Below are 18,931 nucleotides of genomic sequence, written 5' to 3' on the forward strand. Positions count from 1 at the left end.
TGCAATTTTGTGAATTAATTTGAAAATTATAAATAACTTGAAAAATTTGTGAATTAAGTTTAAGTAAATTAGTACATACATTCAATATATCCATAAAATATTCTCACAAAATAATAATAAATCTTTACAAAGTTACGAAATTATTAAAAAAATATATATCTCAAATTAAACCAATAAATAAACACTTCAAAAATTAAATTAATCTCCAAAATTTAAATGATAATAATAAATGACAAAAAATATTTTACCATAGAATGATGACCTAATTTTGAAGAGGACAAGAGGACTTTTCTTCATGGGGCATATGGGGACATCTGCACGGGGACTTATCATGATGTAGGGTTCTCCCGGCTGCGACCACTTCCGACTCGAACACTCCCGGCACCCTGCTAACTGCTGTCAACCTCATCTGGCTCCATCATCGCCCGGCTCCCAGCACACTGTTGTTACCTCATCTGACTCCATCATCGCCCGGCACCCAGCACATGTTGTAACCACATCTGACTCCATCATCGCCCGGCGCCCAGCTCATATCTTCTCATCAGGAAATTCTTGCATTTTGGCACTTTTTTATTTCTATTTCGCGTACATATTTTTAGTTCGTTATTTTTATTGAAGATTTATTTAAGTCCAATATTTTTTAGTCCATTTTGTTTGTTAACATTTCACTTAATTTTAAATATATAAAACACTAGCTTTCCGCCCGCGGCTTCGCCCGCGTGGAATTTTGTCTGTCACAGAAAAACTTTATCGCGCGCGTCCCTGTTTCAAAAACCGGGATAAAAACTATCCTATGTTCTTTCCCGGGACTCAAACTATCTCTATGCCAAATTTCATCAAAATCGGTTGCGAGGTTTAAGCGGGAAAGCGTAACAGACAGACAGACAGACAGACAGACAGACAGACAGACAGACAGACAGACAGAGTTACTTTCGCATTTATAATATTAGTTGGGATAGCTTTCCGCCCGCGGCTTCGCCCGCGTGGAATTTTGTCTGTCACAGAAAAACGTTATCGCGCGCGTCCCTGTTTCAAAAACCGGGATAAAAACTATCCTATGTTCTTTCCCGGGACTCAAACTATCTCTATGCCAAATTTCATCAAAATCGGTTGCGAGGTTTAAGCGGGAAAGCGTAACAGACAGACAGACAGACAGACAGACAGACAGACAGACAGACAGACAGACAGAGTTACTTTCGCATTTATAATATTAGTTGGGATTATTTTAAATAACTTTTATATTTCCTAAACCATCTGCGCAATGCTGCGTGAGCAGCACTGGCAGGATCGCCATGTAACGTTGGGCGTTGGGACGATTAAATAAGTAGACTGACTGCGTATTAAGAGCCCGTTTATTATGAGTGTATAACCTTATATACTACCTATGGGAGGTGAGTGTGTGCGTAGTGACGCGCATACTACACGCCTTTGACTATGACTCAGTACAACGAGGCTAGACGCGCCTCCAGTTTAATAGGCTAGATGCGCCTTAGACTATGACTATGACTTTGACCATGACTAAGACTTAGTATAACGAGGCTAGACGCGCCTCCAGTTTACCAGGCTAGATGCGCCTTTGACTATGACTGAGTATAACAAGGCTAGATGCGCCTTAGACTATGACTATGACTATGACCATGACTGACTTAGTATATCGAGGCTAGACGCGCCTCCAGGTCATAATGCTAGATGCGCCTTAGACTATGGCTATGACTTAGTATAACGAGGCTAGACGTGCCTCCAGTTTATCAGGCTAGATGCCCCATTGACTATGACTAAGTATGAGACATGTAGAGGCTCCTTATGAGCAAAATATTTGACGATTTGTAAGTGCTATTAATTAGTCTACTAAACAAATAAAGATATTTTGACTTTGGCTTTGACTTTGACTTTGACTATAACTATAGACTATGAACTATGACTATGACTATGACTTAGTATAACGAGGCTAGACACTCCTCCAGTTTATCAGGCTAGATGCGCTTTTGAATATGACTAAATATAACGAGGCTAGACGCGCCTCCAGTTTATTAGGCTAGATGTGCCTTGGACTATGACTGTGACTTAGTATAACGAGGCTTGACGTGCCTCCAGTTTCATCAGGCTACATGCGCCTTGGACTATGACTGAGTATAACGAGGCTAGACGCGCCTCCAGTTTATCAGGCTAGATGCGCCTTAAGGACCCCATTGTTTAGGATAGTCTCTAGAATGAAAAGCCTTCTATTACTGACATAACAAGCAAGCCGTCCAGTTGTCACATGAGTTGTGTGTGAAGGTCGCACTGAATAAAATACAAGTATAAATACAAAATCTTTATTTGTGATGCATATGTATAATAGAAACATGTCACAATGGTATTTTACTACACTTTGCTCAGGGAGCATAATATTAATTGTCAAACAAAAGATTTTTTTAGATTTATTTTTTGAGATTTAGATTTTTGGAAAAGACACAAATCAAACTTTTGCTTAATATAACATGAACATAGCTTCCATATGATGTTGAGTTGATGCTGGTCAGACACAGTTTATTTCGTCGAGTACTTTATTTCACAGTTGAGTACAACGACTACTGAAGATGGAGCTCGTATGCCGCCAGGGCTCAGATCATAGAAGGGAATAGATGTGAAACGGGGGCGTGGCGCGTGTCTCCGCGATATGCCCAGAAACGAACATCAGCCGCGTAGCTAGGTTAGTCGCGATTCAGTCGTACTAAGGAAATGTTCTCCGATATTTTGGATAATGCGTCGTTACGTGCAATAAAACAAGTGAAACGAAGAACTACAGGAACAATGGAGTCATTTACTACATGTAAGTATTGCAAATCCATTGGTATTTTGCTTATAAATAAAAAAAACTAAACATTTTTACGAACGAATTCAGTGCCGTAACAGTTACTGCGATATCGAAATCAGTGGTGATAAAAATTCTAACACACTTGTACATTGACGATTTAGTTAGCAACCACTTTATGTCATGCTCAACTCCTGCGCAATGTATTTAATTTCTTCCGATATCCACTGTCGTGTGAAAATACACAGTACGGCCGCATGTGCCGGTCGTAACATAGTGCCGTGCTCGTGTTCTAATGCGGTTTCCTATTATCGATAAATAGAAGTAAATTATAATTTTCTATTTTGTAATTTTAAATAAAAAAATGATAGAAGTAATTAGTAACTGCCAACTATGTAATTACTATAAGAGCTAGTTGAAAGCCTAATATAGGCATTATTTTTGATAAACATATGCGGTACGCAGATCGCCATAATTAAAAAGTAAATGCGTAATAGTAGTTAATAATAACGTATAATAATAAAAAGGTTTTCATACATAAGCATTTTGTAAAATCAGTTTCGAGCCTTGCCCCTAGCGATTTAAAGTATCGATATCTTGTCGACTCCATTTTATCTTTGTTCTCTCACTAGCGTTTTCAAAGTGTGCGTCACGTCACGCGGCCATTGATTGGCCATAAGGCATGCCTTCTGGCCAATCACAGCACTTTTAAGCCGGTTGCACATGTTGTCGTAGACTCTCAGTCGCTTTGTTTTTACACAGTTGAATGTGTGTGTGGGAGCTGTGGTGGGGGAAATGTGGGGACACTGGTTCTCGTTGTAGTTACGCGCGACTTCATATCTATTCTCTTTCTATGATCTGAGCGCCAGGGACACCCGTCAGCTGACGATGAAATAAGCGTGCTAAGCGGACGAAGTTGTCGTCGTCGTCCAGTAAGAAGGCGCCACCACGATCGTCTTCTATGGGGCCAAGGTTGAAGAAAAATACGCGAAGGAGCTCATCTTCTTCCAGCTCTACTGAAAGAGCAGTGCCACATGAGGTTCGTAAAATTTCTGGTAGACTCTAGTGAAGAAAAGTGCCTATTTTTTTAATGGTAGTTTTTTTTTATTGCGCACACATTATGAAATATTACGCATACCTACAGTAAAATGGGAATATTAGCTTATGTAGTAAATCTTTAATAGTAATAATTAAAGGTACTTAATGATAAAGTATTCGATTATAACGTTTAAATTAACGTTAAAGTAAATGTGCAAAAAAAATATTATTTTTTTAAATATTTTTACACAAGTAAAGTGAATTAATGATTCGTTTATTTTAAAATTGTCGTCGGTTCGGACTTTCGGTAGGTTCTTTTGCCAAGTACAATATCTTGTCTATAGATCTATAATTCCACTTCAAAAATATATTTCGAATTATTCTGACCTCTGATTACATTAGTCTGACCTAGATAGGTAGTTTCTAGTTGAATTAAGCTTTTTCTTCTAATTTAGTTTTCTCAAAGAACTACATCAGTTAGCGAGCTCAAATAAACACAATATTATATTACTGTAAGAAGTCATAAAAAAAAGTCATGCAATTTGTAACCATAAAAAGAACTTAGTACCTGTACCAAGGTTTCATAGGTTAGGTTAGTCATTTTTTTTGGTAGAGCAAAAGATATGAAACGTCAAGGTTCCATAATGAGCAGTGGGTCTAGACAAAGTGCCATTATAATCGCAAACCAGTCGAAAAGTGGTCGAAAAGCCCCTTTTTTGTATGGAATTTGACGGATTCGATTTTCGATTCGATCAAAAAGTGCGTTTTGTCTAGGGGGGCAGAAGTTTAAATTCACAAAATAGCGACGTCACTTGCTTGTCGTGCCATACGAAATCTATGGGAGTTTGATTTAACAGTTTTTAAAAGTACGTCAATTAACTGGCGGTGTCAACACGTCTATTGGTCAAAACTTCACGCAACTGCAATTTCTCACGGTTTTGAATACTGACATTCTATAAAATTCCTGGTCAGAATATTTTCGAGAGCCACGAAAATGACGGACACAAGTGAATACCAGTTAACATAAATTTCTAGTTTTACAGAGGATAGTTTCTGGCGTTTACAGTTGCCTTTCGATTTAAATTTTTAAAATAACTTGACACCTGGCGAGCTTAAGGCCGTGGGTTCGATTCCCGCCTTAGGCGGTTCTATATTTTCAAGTGATATTTTATAATGCGAATAGCTTTCCGCCGGGGGTTCTTCCGCGTGGAATTTTGTTTGTCACAGTTGTTTGTTTTGTATGTTATGTATGTAAATTAAACTGGGGGCCAAGTACCGGGTGTTTAAAAGAGCCTTTTTAATTCACAACGGCAAAGGTGAAATCGTTTTTGGTAATTTGTCTCCTAGTCCAATAACACTTAAAGCAAATATTTTAATAGCTACTTCAATGCTTTTTGGAGCATGTCCAATATGTCATGTAAATCGAAAAAAGACCCCTCAGCTATGGATACTCTCGATAGAGCTGATATTATGACTAAGCCCGGACTTAGTTCCGACATGTTCTGGTTAGTTATATAAGCTTTATACTCTTTTGTGAAATTATCGCGATTGTATTGCTATAAATCTGACTGAGATAGGACGTATACGTGCAGTCTTTGATGTCAGGATGAAAAAGAATGTGCAAATACCACCATTACCACTTATCTCATTACAAAAGGGAAAAGGGTTCAGAAAACCATAGATGACTAACTTGATCCAATGCTATGATTATCAATATTATTCAGGACTCTAAATCATATTTAAGTCAGATCTTGATGATAAAGAGAAAAGTCTTCAAAGTTCTGTAGCAGTCACTTACTTTAGTCGACCCACAGACAGACGACCCCTGAGGAAAGACATCTTCAATGAAAGACAACTTCTATGAGTTAGAGACACTAGCTGTGGTGTGTGTGCTAAAAAAAAAAAGGTATGTCTTTTGCGACTTAAAAGTTTCTACTGGTTATGCTGCCTTAAGAACCACGTAAAAAAAAAAGGAGAAGAAATTTAGTTCCGCGAATAGTCCAAATACCAAAATTCAGTCATAGAATCTGACGACAACCCATCCAAACATCATAATCTCTTCAAATAGCAGATACAGTAAGGTTATCAAATTATTTTTAGTGGTCCCACGTACAGCTAGATGGCAAATATGTTGCGCTTATCGTGATAAAATCGAGCATCACAGACATTCAGAAACACATAATATAAGGACACTGTAATTGTACCTATTGGTTTCAAAAACTTGGAAAATTTGTAAAGAAGAAAATTATGTTAAGGCCTTAGGAATACATAATTCTGACGAAAGTACCTTTAGTGTTAATCATAAATCGTGACCATAATTCATTATTTGCCAGATTACGGTTACAAATGGATATAATTGGATATCTATACTTATAATAAATCTGTAGAGAGGTCAATTCTGTACATGAAATATATTTTCAAAATAACTATCAGGGGGTGATTAGTGATCGATACTGATGCCAAAAATGCAATCAGTAAAATTTTTGTCTGTCTGTCTGTCTGTCTGTCTGTCTGTCTGTCTGTATGTTCCTTATAGAAACAAAAACTACTCGACGGATTTTAACGAGACTTGGTACAATTATTCTTCATACTCCTGGGCAGGTTATAGGATACTTAGGAATTCCCACGGGAACGGGCATTAGCGGGAAAATCCTTTTGTATGAAAAATCTAAACCGCTTAAGTTAGACGCTTGAAATTTGGCAAGCAGGTACCTTAGTAAACTTAAAGCTTAGTTACAACAGGATATTGCAAAATTCCCACGAGAACTGGAATTAGCGGGAAATTCCTTTTGTATGACTGACTCACTGACATACAGCATAAACGGCTAAACGTAGGCACTTGAACTTTATAAGGGACGTAGCTTAGGTACCGTAGAGGTGCACTAAGAAAGGAATTCCCGAAATTCCCACAGGAACAGGATTTACCGGGAAAATCCTTTTGTATGAAAAATCTAAACCGCTTAAGATTTAAACGCTTGAAATTTGGCATGCAGGTCCCTTAGTAAACTTAAAGCTTAGTTACAACAGGATATTGCGAAATTCCAACGGGAACGGGAGTTAGCGGGAAAAAACATTTGTATGAAAAAATCTAAACCGCGTAAGATAGATGCTCGACTTGGTGGGGGCACTGCCGTGCCCCAGATGAAGGGGGTAAAACGGGATCCACGCGTACGAAGTCGCGGGCGGCCGCTAGTACTTAATATTAACGTTTTGACATGTTCTTATAAACTTAATAACTTTCACATGGCAGTCATGGCAAGATACACTGTAATTAAATTGATTATGTACTAACATCTAATGGACGTGTATTTATGTGAAATAAAAATTTGGATTTAAAAAGAGAAGTTTCCAATATATTCGATATGGTAGTTTTGAGAAAATTATAAAGTAAAACGATTAATATCTGAATTTCATGCAAATATCCGTTATTGGTTATAAAATAAGTCATTACGAATAATAATATAGATTAGGTGAAAATGTATAGTGTGTATAAGTGCCTACAAGATTTTTCTCCCTTAACATTTGTTACTGGTTTAATATGAAGAATAGTTTCTAAAATGCATTATGAATGTTAAAACACTTGTTAACAAGTTGTCATAGAATTGTTTATCATTCTACTATATATGCTTCATATTGTAATATTGTTTGAAAAGTAATATTAATGATTTTAGAATAAATCCTTATTAGACGTGAATGCCGGGAGGCATCACGGTGTCGGATGGCCGAATGTAATGATTTTAGAATTTATATTGTATTTTATACGATTATTGGTTACTTTTAAATAGTTATTGCAACAATTTTAGTATTTGTATTGTATTTTAGAAGAACCCAAAAACCCATTATTAAATTAAAATACTTTATTTGATTACTTCCTAGGCATTTTGCAGACATTAGAATGATTTTAGAATTTAATTTGTATTAAATCCAATTATTTCATATTTATTATTTAATTTAATTATTTTAGATTTTTATTGTATACATTTTAGTATTTTAAAAATTAAGAAAACGGCTAATTATGAAATAAGTATTGCATTTGACTAGTTCCGGAGCATGCCGTCGATAAGTCGTTTTGAACCGGTCGACTTTCACTGATGGAAGGGGAAGTTACCTTATCGCTGGCATGCCGCTGGACAGTCAGTTCGATTTGAGCGTTCAAAGCAAGAGGTACTATTAAGATGACGTCATAATGTCGGAATTGTGTAAATCAGTGATGCTGAAATACAAGTTAGAACAACCTACAAGAGTGTTTCATTTCACATAGTTTGTGCTTCAAGTAGGTATTCGGAGTCTGGCCTCCATTTTTATCTGTAGCTTCATGGAGTAGATGCAGCAAGTTGCTCGTCAAAGCGTGCCATTCCGATATGTCCAAATGGACATACATGGTCGAGTGATGTTCATGTAATCCGATTACAACAATCGGTTACGATGATTATACGAGGACAGTAGTACGAACACGGTAGAAAGAAGAAATTATTTACGGATTGAGAATTGTAATTAACAGCACAAGTAACAAATAAATCAAGAAGTTAGGTCAGTGATCGCAGTAGGTATATATACGTCTATGTAATACGATGGCACTGGATTTTGTCGTTTAGAAATATCTTCAAAACTAGATAACTGACTTAGCTAAGACTTATATGAAAGAAAATGTATTGGCAAAACTACGCGTTTTTACATATTAAAAATAAAAAGTTTGAGTAGTCTTTATTTTATAAAACTAGGTCAGGTACTAGGATATTGAAAAGTATAAAATAGGTAGGTCTGAATTACTAGTAGTACTATTTAACACAATGGAATAACGATCATTACTTTGATGTACATTAAGCACAATAAAAATATTATGTACATATTTGAAAATTAATAATACAGGGTGACTTTTGTATCAGTATCCAAATTTTTTCCTGACATTAGGTATCGTTTATAGATGACATTTTTAATAAAAAATAGGTAGGTCAAATTTTAACATCAACTATTTTTTTCCTAACCAATTAATCACGTAGTGTGGTTACCGCGCTTAGCGCGTAAACATTTTGCGGGAGAGCTGGTCGAGCGGAGAGCTGGCAACGTGTGGCAACGCTCGACCGGCCGGCCTGGCCGCGCGGCGCTTCATCAATCAATCAGTCGCCCGCGCAACCCATTACGAGACGCGCGTATCGCTGCGCGCGCCGATCGTTCCGTCGTGCGGTCAACGTAACGATGTATTCGCAGCGCGAGTGTTATGAAATGATTCGGTGCTACATTTTAAGTGGAGAGAGTTTGAACCGGGCCCAGAGGAATACCTCGACTTCGTAACCAAGGACTAAACCCAACAGTGCCAAACCGGTGAACGATTTTAGCGGCAAACTGAAGCGAGATCCGCGAGCAAGTAGGTAAGTACCTACACGAGACGCGAAGTGCGAAATGACACTGTAGTTTTAAATAAACTCAAAGACAATGTACAAAAGCGTGCAAGTCTGTCTGGAGAAAAATGGTATGCACTTTGGGCAATTATTAAAATAACTACTCATAATTTGTTAGTTTGTTGTTAGGTTAGGTAGGTTTGGTAAGCAATCTCAATTATTGCACATGAAAATAACGATAAATACCCCCGAATAGGTACACAAGAAAAGTAGTGTTACCGCTCTCGGTGATTTTATTTTATTTTTGATAGCGTAATTATTGTCGTAGGTATTTAATTTTTCTACCATAAATTAGTAAGTCTGTTTAATTAAAACTAATGACCACTTTGAAATCTTTTGCATTTTGACGGTCCTAAGCCCGTGAAAGTATGAAGGGAAAATCGACAACTTATAAATCGTATCGCAATGAATGAAATGCGGCGCGGGCAGGCGCGTACGTGTGTGCGTGCGTAAGCGAGTGAGCCGTGACCACGGTGTAAGTGTTTTTTCAGACTGTTTCTGGGTGCTTTATTTTGACATTTTTGTACTGGACGATACAAAAATAAAAAATACGTGTTTTGTCTTTCGCTTCATAGATTATTATATTAAAATTTGGATACTGATACAAAAGTCACCCTGTATAGAATGACGTTTACCGCTTCAAAAGTATTTTAATCAACCCAACAGACTAGCTATAAATTTAACAAAATATCAGTTTTATCGGAATTAATTAACTGTCGAATCGAGTCACGCGATATCATTCGATGACTTTGCGATTGCAGTACGATGATACGATTATTTTTACGTTGCGGCAATCACTAAAATTCGCTAAAATGACACTAATGACGTTAAAAAAGTGGCACGCTCGTCTTAATACAAATTTTCTGACAAGCTGCATCTATCCTTATCTGTGGTCGGGTGTTACGTTTAGGAATCACAAACCTTCTGCAAGAGCCCCGATTACGGTAACTTTTAACGTCTACAATCCAGACGCGTTTCTGATTCTGCAATACGATTGGTCAAAACAGCTGACGTACGCTGTTGAACGACCAATCGTATCGCAGAATCGAGAAGCGTGTCTGGATTGTTGACGTTAAAAATTACCGTAATCGGGGCTCAGGCCTGGCTCACTCCGCGCGGTACATCCGATAATTACCTACAGCGAAGCGCCCCGCCGGCGGGTATTATATCAGTCGAGTGTCACGCGCGCGCCCGTCAGGACGCTGGCGTGCGTTGTAGTATGTACCTAATTATTCTATGATCGAAGTATTATTTAAAAATGTACATAAAGAGAAATAAATATTGTGCGGGGTTCGAGTGTTTAAATTCGAAAAGAAATCTACACCGGATTTATCTTTTTTTTCGCTTCCCAAAGATGCTGAAAGGTATGTTGGTCATGTAGGTAATCAATAATTCTTAGGATAGTATAGGAACCTAACCTACCATGACTACTGTTCAGAATTCGTTCGTTCGTTTCAGCCAAATGACGTCCACTGCTGGACAAAGGCCTCTCCCAAGGTTTTCCATAATGAATGCATACTTACCTACACACGTACCTCATTACAAATAAGTAGATTAATTATTTTTTCACTAGACAGCAACCCTAACAGCGTAAGAAGAGTTCAGAGGCACGCGATAGAAAGAGACAAAACTTGTAGGTGAATAAAATTGTAGGTACGTAGTGCTGTGCGAGCTGAATTCCACTGTATCGCGTCGTAGCAAGACTCGCATTTATTTAAATCGTCTTGCGGAGTAATCCTTCTGTACCTGTATTATTACTTATTCTGTGCTTCTGCTCTACAAATTTATACAGATAACATAATATTAAGATTGGTATTAATCATCAATAATAATTTGCAGCATCTGTGTCCGGCGCCGACACACTTTTTGATCGAATCCGTTAAAATTCCATGCAAAAAAAAAGGCTGTTCGACCACTTTTCGACTGGTTTTCGATTATAATGTGCACTTTGTTCCTCAGGTTATACCTAATTATAGCCTGACCAGGAACATAAAAACCCTCGCCATGTTGCGGAAAACTAATGGTACTAATTTCTTTTAATGGCAACAGTAACCACAAAATATAACAGAAGGTAAACTCATGTATGTACCTCGCTTTGCATACCTCTCTCGCTCGCACGCTCGGCCGTCGCGCTAGGGTTGTCTTGTCATGTGTTGCGTTTATTTCGTTATGATAGAAAAATGTTACTCTTAATACTATGCATGAAAGACAATAACAGATATCCACGTATACTTATTTATATTTAGTACGTTATTATAGTAATAGTTTGCAAACAAATACACGAGAAGGAATTAGTATTTAGTTGAGTGGTTGACACTATTATCCAACTATAATATTATAAATGCGAAAGTTTGGATGTCTGGATGTTTGTTGCTCTTTCACGCAAAAACTACTGAACGGATTTTGATGTAACTTTACAGTATTATTGTTTATAACCCTGAATAACATATAGGCTATAATTTATGACGATCTGTGACAAACTAAATTTCAAGCGGGTGAAGCCGCGGGCAAAAGCTAGTTATCCAATAATTCCTAAAACCTCTCTAAAACAATTCGATATTCCTAATAATTGAGTTGGCTTTCAATTTCAATTGAAATTCAAATAAATAACTTACTTACCTCCCCGAATCAACTGGTAATTTAAAAAATGAAAATTCGGTATTTAATGATGAGTTTAAGCAACCAAATACCGAACAATGAGGATCAGTACTGTTGTAGAAAATGCAATAAAACTAGTATCTACGTTAATCTTTAAGACATAAGAAAGATATTATATCTTTTTGAATTATCCAAATCAGACCATTACCAGGCCTGGCTCACTCCGCGCGGTACATCCGATAATTACCTACAGCGAAGCGCCCCGCCGGCGGGTATTATATCAGTCGAGTGTCACGCGCGCGCCCGTCAGGACGCTGGCGTGCGTTGTAGTACCTAATTCTATGATCGAAGTAATTATTTAAAAATGGACATAAAGAGAAAGAAATATTGTGCGGCGTTCGGGTGTTTAAATTCGAAAAGAAATCTACCGGATTTATCTTTTTTTTCGCTTCCCAAAGATGCTGAAAGGTATGTTGGCCATGTAGGTAATCAATAATAAAATTCTTAGGATAGTATAGGATTCTTCTTTTTTCTGTAATAGTATGTTTAATTTATCTGTCTTATGTTAAAATAGGTATGAATGAAGACATTGTAATAAAACAAGTTTTTTTAATCCTAATTAGGTATATTTGAAATGTTATTTTTACAAAGGTAAAATAACAGTAATACCACAGAATAATAATAAGTACTACGTACAGAAGTTTTTCTTCGCGAAGGTATTCAAAAAAATGTATGCTCAATGTCATCAACAATATGGTGTAATTTAGCTTGTCTTAAGAGTCGAGCACCGTTTTGTTGACATACGTCAGTGATCGGTACTGTCTTGATGCCATAGGGCTGACTGCTACAAGAAGCTACTGTGTCGCCATCTAGCGCACCACACTTGCATTCACTGCTCTTCGCGGCAACGCGCAGCTACATGCGGCCGCCAGTTATATAGTGTAAGAGCTAGCACCTAAATATTTTATAACACACATAACTGTGACAATGAAGAATGTTCACTAATTTTGTTTTTTAGCTTTCTGTATTCTCTGTTAAAAATAAAAAATACACGTGAAAGAATTATTTCGATACGTCAATTAGTTTCCAAGATATTGAATTTTAAAAGTGCGGGCGGCGGCCGGCCCATATAGAATGTTACTAGGTATGCAAAATCACTTGAAACCTATGTTACAGTTAAGCTTTTACATTTACAAATACATTAGTTTTTATTTCATTCAAAAATATCCAGTAGTTATGATTTTATAGGCATTCAAAGTTCGCTTAAATATTGAGTCCCGCCGACGGTCACGTGACCCCGCGTGACGTACATTCACAGTGTCCGCTCACTAGAAAACGGATATAAACATACTTAAATACATTTTTTTTGTAAATACAAACTTATTATACATATTAACACCCAGACCCATCACAGAAATTAAAATTGAACCAAACCCAAACTTGATGCGATTGTGTCGTTTTATTGCGAATTACCTTCCAGCTTCATCATTAGATCCTGATTACTATATAGAATTAAAATACTCATCAATACAAAACGAACGAGCCCAAACTCGATGCATTTAAGTCGTTTTATTATAGAGTTCCTATGGCCACCTTCCAGCTCCATCATCAGATCAGCTCCATGTCATCATAATATTGCATGGTCATTCAAATCACATGTGTTTGCGAAATTTCAGCTTAATCGGTTGCCTGGAAGTGGGTCTTAATTCAGCTTGCAAGATTCCACCCATACAAATATGAGCCAGTCACTGTAATATGACGTCACGCGCATAAAATGGCGGGCTGGCCGCCGCCCGCACTTTTAAAATTCAATATCTTGGAAACTAATTGACGTATCGAAATAATTCTTTCACGTGTATTTTTTATTTTTAACAGAGAATACAGAAAGCTAAAAAACAAAATTAGTGAACATTCTTCATTGACGATATTTCGCACTGTTTTCAATATTATGTATTACAGTGTGCTTACCATGAGTTTACGTTAGGTGTGCTCGCTAGCAACTGCGTAAAAAAATGACATTACTTGTATGACATATTGTTCAGCGCCCCTAGCGGCTACTTTCAAGAAACAAAATCTTCATAGAGATTTTTCACGTACTCGCTAGCGAGCACACTTATCGTAAACTCATGGTAGTTACACAGAACGTATGTGTGATGGGATGATATTTTCGAAAACACGATTAGAAAAAAAATTTCTCGAAAAAAAACATTTACCTCTGGATTTTTTTTTTAAAGGTTTAATATGACCGTGTTTTACAATAAAATTCCTATAAAATCACAAAGGTATCATGTTTGCCTCTTTGATTTCCTGGCTGTTTTAGATTTCAAAAACCTAAATATATTAATTTATTAACTTTCTGATAAAAATGTGAATGGCTCTTACGATGTCCCCCCCTTAAATCAAAATGTCTTTATTTGGTCTATATGCCCATCATCACTACGTAATAATTATAAAAAAAAGTCGCTTTCCTGTCTGTCTGTCCCTATGTATGCTTAGATCTTTAAAACTATGCAACAGATTTTGATACGGTATTTAGGGTTCCGTAGCCAAATGGCAAAAACGGAACCCTTATAGATTCGTCATATAGTCTGTCTGAACATAGAACGTTTTTGTGCACTTTTTAAAATGAGTTAACCAAGTATATGGCTATTAGACTTGCACACGTCCGTCCGTTTTTTGTAGGATTAATATAATTAAGTAACATTTATTTTTTGCATTCGGCTCTTGGTCTAACCCAAACGAAACACGAACAACTAATGAACTAACAATGAACAAAGTTGATAAATTAGTAATATGTAAACAATGAATTTGTTTTACGAGCTGTCCCGGCGTACCCGCAAATTAATATAAAGTTGTTTAAGTGATTTATAAAATCGCAATATTAATTTTTGAAAGTTGGGTCATTGTGCTGGTTTTCTATCTAACTTCGGTTTTCGTCCATTTCACTGAGCTGCCATAAACACATGCGTAAAATTTGAATACATACAAAGTATTGTATTCACAGAAGGCAGTAGCCATCCCGCGCTAGTTTTGTTGCAATCTATAATGCCTAAGCAACAGTTCTACCTAAATGAAAATGTAATTTAAAAAGTAGTGAGTTCCAAAAATTACGTAAATGCGCGGCCATACACCGGTCACCGGTACATTGCAGAAATCATCGCGCTAGAAAAAAAACGTGCTGACAGGAAAAGTTTTTGGCACGTATGTCTAATTGATAGCATTATAAACACAATTTTAAGTGTTTATTAAACTTCTTCATACAAAATTAAATCTTAGATGACTAAGGGTCATTTTTTAAAGCATAGCTCAGGTCATATAGCAGGCAAATCAACTCGGAAAGGGATCAACAACGTATCGCCTTTTGTGGCATGGTGCATGGAGGTAATAGTGGAGAGGAAATATAGATCTATACAAAAATTCGACAAATTAATGACAAATAGCTGTTTATCTCTTTCTAACTTACCCCTGGTGATGTATAAAAAAAAGAAATAGATAATGTTTGATCAGTACTCATTCTGGCAACATTTTCATGTGACGTCACTAACTACCTGACTTGTGCCGAGTAGGTACCTACATACAAGATTTAAGAAAACAACATATTTATAGGCAATCAGCTGACAACTACACGCACACACACACACACACACAAATACCTGTCAGCTGATTGCCTATATTGCGGCCATGTTGTTTTCTTAAATCGTGTATGTATTTATAATGCGTGTAAATGTGTGCGTAATGTACCGAGTACGTTTATTTTAAAGTTACGCCAAGTCCATAAGACATTGATATACGTCAGTGTTTTGCGAGCTGTCATTGCCCTTCGCGCACTGTCATCGGCGAGGCAAGGCGTTTACGTTACGGTGCGGATTGTGTGTGCGTTGCAGTATGGACTTTAGTTGACTGCCTTTATGAGCACTCGAACGACATAAAATAATATGATACATTTATGTAAGGGTATTTTAAGATCACAAAGTTGGCAACTCCAATAGTTGGACGAAAACCAGCGCAAAGACCCTATCCTGTTTGACACCTATAATAATTGACAATAGCTGGCTCGGCGAACTTCGGCAAACTAATGTGTGACGTGAAGTGCCAAATCGCGGAAAATGTCGGAAGAAATACATGAATTTGCATGAATTATCATGAATAACAATAACCACTTATTTACCTCTCAGTGTCTTCAGGCAACTTAAAAAAAGTTCATTGTGTGTTTTTATTATTATTTAGGCAGTTAAATACTGCACAGTATTTTTACACAGTATTTTTTTATTTTTTTCCATAATACAAGAGTACGCGTGCGTGTGTCAATGCTCGCTCGTATCTCGTATGTGACGCCTTGTCGAATCGCCTCCTGTAGGTGGGCTATCGTGCGTGTTTTGTTTTCGATGTGAACTCGCGGAGATGAACAGGCCTGGTAATACTTACTTACCTACATACGTACCTCATTACAAATAATGAGATTAATTATTTTTTCACTAGACAGCAACCCTAACAGCGTAAGAAGAGTTCAGAGGCACGCGATAGAAAGAGACAAAACTTGTAGGTGAATAAAATTGTAGGTACGTAGTGCTGTGCGAGCTGAATTCCACTGTATCGCGTCGTAGCAAGACTTGCATTTATTTAAATCGTCTTGCGGAGTAATCCTTCTGTACCTGTACTATTACTTATTCTGTGCCATTACTTACGAAGATATTAAGTAATAAACATAGGCCGTTTTTGCCGCTAAAAGTCAACGTACGCAGGGCCGCGTGACGTCACTATATCCGAATCGAGCACAGCCGGCGTACTGCGTGGATAGAAAATATTTTTTTCCAGCTAAACTATCAGTTTTAGAAAAAAACTTTTAATAACATTTATTCATCAAAATAAAGTAACCTATCGACCAGTAATTTTTAAAAATAAAAATTGTGAAAAATAAGTATCGCTATGTCCAAAAACCACATTTTTATAGGATTCGATGGAATGCGGAGACGCGGTTGGGGTGAGTGAGTGTAACTTTATGATTGTTTGTATTGAACATAATAATACATAATAAATGAGTGCTAATATCCAGGTTCTGGCCTAGAGGGGGGGGGGGGGAATAAGTCATACCCAGCTTCTTGCCTTGGTAAGAGGGGGGGGAGAGGCAAGTCATACCCAGTTTCTGGCCTGGGGGGGGGGGGGGGGGGGGTGTTAGTCATACCCAGCTTCTGGCCTGCGGGAAGAGGGGGGGGGGGGGGGGTGTCAAGTCATAACCAGTTTCTGGTTCTGGCCTGGGAGGGGGGGAAGTCATACCCAGCTTTTGGCCTAGGGGGAGGGGCAAGCCTTACCCAGCTTCTGGCCTGGGGGGAGGGGGAGGGGTCAAGTCATACCCAGTTTCTGGTCTGGGGGGGGAGGGGGGGGGGGGGTAAATCATACCCGACTTCTGGCCGAGAGGAGTCATACCCAGCTTCTAGGCTAAGATTAAATAGATTTCCAGGAGGGAGCAGCTGGCCCGCCCATGGGAACGGCGAATAGATAGGTAGGTACGTAGGTTTAACTCAGAAAAACTAAATAACAGGTAGGTATTGCGTGTACATCGAAATGATCTTCATAGCAATGTCTTCTAGCCTAGGCAGAGTGTTTATTTACTTCTAACAATAAGTATATCTGCCTCAGCTATACTTATTGTTAGAAGTAAATAAATTAATACTTATACATTTTTATACTTTACTTGGACGAAGATATGACTCAACAACACTTATGAACACTTTATTTGCATAAATCGCCAAAATATACCACCGCGGAGACCCTAATCGCGTCTCCGCGTTCCATTGAATCGTATGAGCGTATGGATTTTTTGCGATATTTTTCACAATTTCTATTTTAAAAAAATACCTATCGATAGCTTACTTTATTCTGATGAATAAATGTCATAACAAGTTTTTCTCTAAAACTGATAGTATGGCTAGAAAAAAATATTTTCTATCCACGCAGTACGCCGGCAGCGTTCGGATCGGATATAGTGACGTCATCGGTCCCGCGCCGGGCGGTCAGTGAACTTTTTTAGTAATTTGGCCATAACTTTGTCAATTTTTGTCGTAGAACAAAAATTTTTGGACTGTATATTAAGGATTTCTTAGACCTATAAATCTGCATTCACAGCTAAAAATCGAAATGATCCTCATTATAATACGACTTTTTCTGTTCACTCATTTTCGTCAATTTCGCAAAACAAAATAATATCACAGGCGGTTGACCGGCGCGTGACTCAAGCGAACCACAGCGAACGTGTGGCGAACGTCTGTCGCGCCACGTCGCGCTCGCATTCGTCCAAGACAGTCTTGCTAGAGCGGTGTCTATGTGTGCGTGGCTCGAGCGCGTTTAGTATGGAGTTTGTCTTCTGTTATATTTTGTGCAGTAACTGAAAACTTCATTGACATGTCACTTTGCATGTCAGTCTATTGCTGTCAAAGTGTAAACAAACTTTATTTTAAATGTGCGCAATTGATTTTGTGAATTAAATTGCTAAAATCTTTTTATAGTCGTGAAAGAAAAGTGGTTCACAATGTGTTAAAGTATTTATCGAAGAGAAATACTAAGGGTTCGGACAATATTTTCATTGAATAATGTTTCCGACAAAGGTTGTCAAATTGACTGACATGTTTATCGTATAGTACAGTCCACTATGAAAATTAGCTGTGGTTTGTTTCAAATACCTATTTTAAAGTTTTTTGTCACTTTCTAAGTGTTGAACTTTATGGAATTGGGAAAGAAGTACCGAGTTTGAAGCGTTCATGAACAGACATTGCAGTTGAATATTTAAGTTCTGAATTTGATTATTGATGAATAATAAAATAAATCGTACTAGCTCGATTGATGGTTTCATTTAATTTATTTAAACCAGGTTACCTATATAATCTTTATTCGTTAATTTATGAAAATATCAATTAATTAGGACGTAATCCTGAATCCTGATACATAAAGTTAGCCTATTAATTTAACACAGGTACGACTGTACTCAGTGTTGCACTATCAAATGCAATTGACGCGCCTCTATGCCAGGGTTTTTATGTTCCTGGTCAGGCTATAATTATAAATTACTATTTCATAAAATTGACAATTTGTCATAGATAATTAATTG

Source organism: Ostrinia nubilalis, chromosome 2 (genome assembly GCF_963855985.1).
Source record: "Ostrinia nubilalis chromosome 2, ilOstNubi1.1, whole genome shotgun sequence".
NCBI classification, from domain to species: Eukaryota; Metazoa; Arthropoda; class Insecta; order Lepidoptera; family Crambidae; genus Ostrinia; species Ostrinia nubilalis.